This window comes from Thermobia domestica, chromosome 15 (genome assembly GCF_964235325.1).
Source record: "Thermobia domestica chromosome 15, izTheDome1.hap1.1, whole genome shotgun sequence".
Lineage (NCBI taxonomy): Eukaryota > Metazoa > Arthropoda > Insecta > Zygentoma > Lepismatidae > Thermobia > Thermobia domestica.
In genome coordinates, this window is record NC_137468.1 from 72389712 (window position 1) to 72396323 (window position 6612).

A 6612-nucleotide genomic window follows, 5' to 3' on the forward strand; every position below is an offset into this window, starting at 1 on the left:
TGACAAGTATTTTTTTCAATACTCTCACTTGCAATCACAGCAGCGTATACAGATGCTCGTTTTATTATGACAGATAACAATAATTATTAATCCATTCTCTGCTAATAAATTTAGATGGAGCGATATTTTAAATTAGTAATAATTCTAATGCAAAGTAGAATTATGATTATTAGTTACTTGTGTTCAGGGATGTAACGACATAGGTGCTACGGATGCGCAAGGGGCCAGGTCGAGACAGAATTTTCCAGACAAAATTCGAGTCGAGACACGGCTCTTCCAATAGAGAAATATACATTTTTCGAGTCGAGCCATCACTTTTACAGCACATTTTCGAGACGAGACAGCCACAAATCTTGTATCGTGCGCATCCCTAATAGGTGCAGTTTTCTATTCAGAAAACATCTTCCGGGGGGCACACTTAGTAGGGCCACTGCTGGTACTCTTTTATTTATTATTATATTATAGACGTATTATTTTGAACTTCTCCCGGGGGGAGTGGCCCCCTAAAATATGTGTGGACGAAACACTGAACAGGCAGTCTGAGAGTCTGGATCCCCCAATTAGCATAATTTCAGGGGGCAAATACACAAAATTATTTGCATTTTGTAGGCTCTTCCGAAAAAATCTTCGGACCTCAATGGGTGCATCATTACTTGTGTTTACATTGTGTTACTGCCTGATTTCGAACGTCTATATTGGAAAGAAACATGAAAGAATTGAAATGAAATCTTTAAGTTTTACGTCCCACGGTTATGCCGGTTAGGCTAAAGGAGACGGTGATGATGAGTAATGAATGAAATGGTGGAATGAAGAAAGTGGGAGGAAACGGGAGAACCCCGAGAAAACCCACGCACACGATGTTTGTCCACCACAAAGTTCACTTGGCGGGGGCTGGGATCGAACCCGGGACCCCAAGCACCAGAGGTGAACGCTCTACCACTGAGCCACCGCGGCCCCATGAAAGAATTGAATTGTTCTATAGGCATAAGGGGCCCTGAAAAGAATTTTTGCGGAGAAACATGATTTTAAAGTTCTGCCACTGATCGGGGACAAATTACATATAAATTAAGACACACTTTTGTCATTTGTTGTGTATTGAACTAGTTTAACCAAAATTAATAAAGAATTATTTGAAATCAAGTATATCTCAAGAACGATTAAATGGACTAGCTTTGATGGCCATTGAAGATGACATTCTGAATGAAATTGATATGGATGCAATAATAAGAGATTTTGCCAAATTGAAAGCCAGAAAAGTGTCTTTATAACATGAACTTTACAGTAACAAAGAAAACGAGAAATTAAGCTAATTACCATATTTGTATCACTAGAAAACACTATTTAAATATGCTTTTAATGAAGTGTAAGAGCATATCTCTTTGTCAAAATCAAACCTGTGATAATGTTAGACTTGAAGCTCATTAGTTTTATTCTATTTCGACTTTTATGTTTCAACTGTATTTGTCAAAATACATCTTAGGTATACATTTTAGTTGTTTCCTGTGCTTATTTAATAATAATAATAATAATAATAATAATAATAATAATAATAATAATAATAATAAAAAGATATAAATTATTAAAACTGGAACTTTGGTCATGATTCATCCATAGTTAATTAGGTTTAATTTTGCCATTTTCCTTTAATACTCACTGGAAGACTGAATTATTATATATTGAAGAAATTTGTAATTGTAACAATTATCTGAAGAATTTTTGTCCATTACAGCATTCAATTCTTTTATTATCATATAGGCGGGGCGCCTAAATATTATTTGCTTACAGTTACGAAATGTCTACAACCGCCCCTGTTACTATCCCTGTTACTGTTACCCTGTTATCTATATATATATATATATATATATATATATATATATATATATATATATATATATATATATAGAGAGAGAGAGAGAGAGAGAGAGAGAGAGAGAGAGAGAGAAGAGAGAGACAAAGTTTTGACTCAGAAAAAGTACTGTTGAACGTATGATGCTACATGGCTCCTGGAGGGTGCACAATTTACCCCTAAAAATTCTTTCGATCACTGAAATAAATTCCTGCCTACGCCCTGTAAAGCAGTAAGAATGTTAGGGACTGATCAGGGGGTAATGCCTCCCTGGAGCAACGACAGTTCCCCAGAAATCATACCTCTGATAGGTCCGGATGTGACACCAGTATTTGTGTGTTTCCACTCTTCCCTCTCAGTGTACTGAAACTTAAGTCAAAGGAACTGTTCTGAAATCTTCACCGATTCTCTCCTCTGAAACCACATGCGAATGGGGCCGACCTTGGTCATATACCACATCTGGAATATTAGTATTTATGTCAGAGATACCGAAAAATATATATTCGACACAAATATAGGATGTTTCAATTTTATTTTATTTATTTTTTGCCTGTCACCCTCCCACTCTGACCTCCATGCCAACCAAGGCTTAACTTCTACCTAAGCAACATCGACAGCGTCACTATTCATCTTCGACCACGAAAACTATGATTTCGATACTAATATTGTTCATATTTGACTACTTTTACATGTCCCTTTCCCCTTATTACGAATGACTTCAGTGTCTCGCCTCACTGGAGCAATTGCAACAAACTTAAGTATAACTATAAAACACCACCTGTAAAATAAATGTGCGGGTGATCTTTTTCGGAGAGGAATTCATTAGCTGCTTTTCCAATGTGGTGGCTTTATTCGCTTCCCATGCTAAAGATTGCCAAAGAGCTCAACTTTATTTCACCACTGTGCTATGAATATAGATTTTAATGGCATTTACTTTACTGAATGCTCGCTTAGGTGTTGCTCCCGTCACAGGAAAAGTGAGATACTGTTATAAATGAGTAGGGATATAAACAAATACGGAAAACTATTAGAAATGACACCACTCGAAATGAGTTTTTGCAATATAATGAGGCAGTATTTTATTCGAATGTGAAGGAAATCATTGCGTAAATTGTCCCTTCCCCTCCTTAGAATTCTAAGCTACAATACGTATCTAATAATTTTGAATTAGAAATATATGCATCGAGTTTCATATCCTTAACTTTAAGGTGTCCTGAGTTAAGTAAATGAATAAACTTCCTGTTAACGAAAGAGTAAAGCTTTGGGCTTTAATAGTATCGGGAGTGTAATTATGCATTTCATTGACCCCGAAAGCTATTGAATAGACACTCATATATTTCAATTAGGAATTTTTAATTATCACCCCTCCTATTAAACCTCCATGCAGATAATGCTAAAATTTGATGTGAACGATATAGAGGGTATCATACATAATTCATGCACTCAAAAGCTATGGATTTAACATGAATATCGTTCATTTTCGATTATTTTTACATGTTCCTGTGTCTCCCATGATAGAACTAGAGGTGATACGGGTTTCGATTCCCGTCAGGAGTCGTGTGGTTCGGGTTCCACGTTAAGTCGTAGATGCACGTCTTGTATAGAGTAGTAGCTGAAAGACACGCTGAACTCTATATCACCTCGCCTCGTGAGATATTCTACGTTTGCATAATTTCTAAACCACTTTTCTTTCTTTCAATCTCCTCCTTCCTCTTAGGACACGCATAGGTTCAAACAGAAACATTCTTCACGGTTGGAGGACGCAAGGCTACTGTACCATAAGCGTACAACCCTTATGAGACTAGGTAGTGAGTTGCGCAGTTTGAGTAGCACACACGAATAAACCACGCTTACATTTATTATATATAATTAATAAAATCTCATATTAGGACTTACTCTGCACGTCAAACTTTTAACATATGTGACTTTTTAGATTCTGTTCTTCTTCTACTTTATTATTATTATTATTATTATTATTATTATTATTATTATTATTATTATTATTATTATTATTATTATTATTATTATTATTATTATAGCTATATGAAGCAATTGTCTCGGCAAACTTAGTTAATACACACCATTCAGCAACCGGTAGTTGTAGAAATCTGGCTTTTCCAACAGTAGTTGTTAGCTCAATCGGTAGAGCGCTGAGCCATGGATTCAAGGGTTGCGAGTTCGAATCTAGTCTAAGTTAAAAGATTTTTTTCCTGATATAATTCTTGAAATGGGAATGTTTCTCTCTTCGCCTTTATCTCGTAATTCTGAATAGAGATGTTTGGATGTGAAAGAAAAAGTATACTAGAATATAAGAAAAGAGAGGTAATTTACATGATTCCTTTTGCAATTTTTAACTATATTTTCACCTATCTAGGACGTTTCTAAAAAGTTCAGACTTCTAGAGCTCCTTTTCCCTCTCTTATCTGTCCTTTAACTAATTTCTACAGTTACTTAGTGAATCACATATACATATATTACAGATGTCGTATCTCTTTCTCTTCTCTCTACATCATGTCTGGAGATGAATGTTTTGACAATAGGTTACAAACACGATTTTAAAAAATAATACGATCTGCGATATCAGTGATACATATTGTGGTGTTTAACTTAACATATAAAACAATAAATAGAAAAACTGAGAATACGAATCTTTTCGTGCACTGATGCTTCAATAACAGTGAACTGATGCTTCAAATCTGTGTCTTTACTCCCTTCACCTATGTTAATTCCCTAGTCAAAATAAAAACTCTTCAAAATTAATCACAAATTCTTATACAACCATCCCTTCCTTGGAGTACTGCGCGGTCACATACCCGTCACTGCGATGTAAAGGCACTTATGGCGACGAGGATACAACGAATTTAGCACAATACTGTATGGGGGGGAGGACTGTTTGTGGAGAGACAGATAGAGAAAATATCTTCACTACTACCAGACATATTGTCCATGGCGAGAACAAACAACTGAAAGGAAACTCCACACGATCATGATAAAAATTGTAGCTCTTATTGAAAAATAATTACGGTACATGATTTTGCTTATACGGCTGTGATCACATTATTAAAATCTTATCACATTATGAGGCTCAGTAAATAGAAGCATTTGAAATAAACTATTCTTTGTGCGTTTTAAACTGTTCAGTACAATTTAACTCCATAAATAAAGTTCAGTGCTTTAATCGTTTAATTATCTCGTAATTATTTTGGAAGCAAATATCTAGCGCCCAATTTTCTATTTATTTGATCGTATTGGAAAAAGCATGTAAGTCCCTGTAGCGCAGTGGAAAGCGCACTGGACTTCTAATCCAGGGGTCGTGGGTTCGAGTCCCACCAGGGATGAAAATATAATATTTTATTAACTAACTGATGCTGAGTCTGTCGTAGTTCAAACAGAATATCCATGCAAAGTTCATATTTGACAATGTCATATCATTTCAGTATTCAATATATTTACTATTTTGAGAAGGATCACAAGGTGGCATTAAGACTTGTAAATTGTCATTTAAGTTTATATTAAAATGTAAATTCCTTCGGATCTAGGCTGATTTTCATGCACGTTGTTTTCTTTTCTCCTCTGGATTGTAAAATGCAAATAAATAAGTACATACAGACCACCAGCCTAGATTCTTGCTCCAATTTCTTGAATTAAACTATGTTGAGTTGCAATTATTACTGAAACATTAATTTGTGAAATACAAACTAAATTATAAGGCTTCGTCCGAAGAAAATTCGTCCTCAAAATTGAACTACCCCTTCTGGACTTTTTCATGGGAAATGACATGTCCTATATTAGGGCTGTTAATGAATTATGAAATAATCAACTGCGTCATTTATGGTAAAATCGTTCGGAAAGAACTAATCGTGCTTTTAATGATTTCATTTGATTGATCCTCGTAGGCTATATACCCTGTCTGTCTGATCGGGAGACAAAAAAATCCCAACAGCAGGGTGTCTATCGGTCACGAAAGTCACGAATGTCACGAAATCAGAAAACGATCATGAAAGTCAAGAAAAAGTCACGAAATTTAGCTTTTGGGTCACGATTTTTTTTCTATCTGTACACATATAAAATACTGACTGAAAAACTTTGTTCTATAAAATGTCAAAATTCAGCGCCAAAAATGTCTATGCTCGGCTTTAGACTCTAGCAAATCGCAAGCAAAGCACGTTTCTGTCACATGCACGGAAATTCGGCCTGATTCGCACTCAAATTCGCTCTTGAGATAGTTACGAAATTTTATGGTTTGGTAAAGAAAAGGTCACGAAAAACTCACGAAATTTTATTTTGGAATTTTAGTAGATACCCTGAACAGCTACCGGTACTTGATGGATCATCATTAATTTTGGCCAATGTGTAGAGGATTAATAGTTGGGAACCCTGTTAGTTAACGGAAGATATCCATCCCCCGGAAGTAGTAGAAATCAACCATTACCGGTTTTAACGTTGACCACTATAAAGCAAAAACTGGAATAAAAAGTGAGAAGCTGTTTCCTCCAACCCAATAATACATCTCACTCTATCCTTTACTCACTTCTGGGTCAATCTATGCGAAGTGGTCCAGAGCAGATTACTCTACCATTTCCGAAAATTATAGAAATTGCAGTGAGAAGGTCATTATAACATTATTCACGTTGACGTATGTATGATACAAGTGTTTCTGAATGGCGGCCATCTTTGTTGTCGGTGAAGTGTCAGTTTATGCATTTGCAAGCGTTTACGAAAACTAAAGTTGCTCAGGACATACTAATCAGACGAACATGAAAAAA

At 35.6% G+C, this 6612-nt stretch overlaps 1 non-coding gene across 1 annotated transcript; it reads left to right on the forward strand.

Moving 5' to 3' along the window:
- Window positions 1-5111: 5111 nt before the first annotated feature.
- Window positions 5112-5184, forward strand: TRNAR-UCU (transfer RNA arginine (anticodon UCU)). Its single transcript has one exon. It is a non-coding gene; the product is annotated as a tRNA-Arg (tRNA).
- Window positions 5185-6612: the final 1428 nt, after the last annotated feature.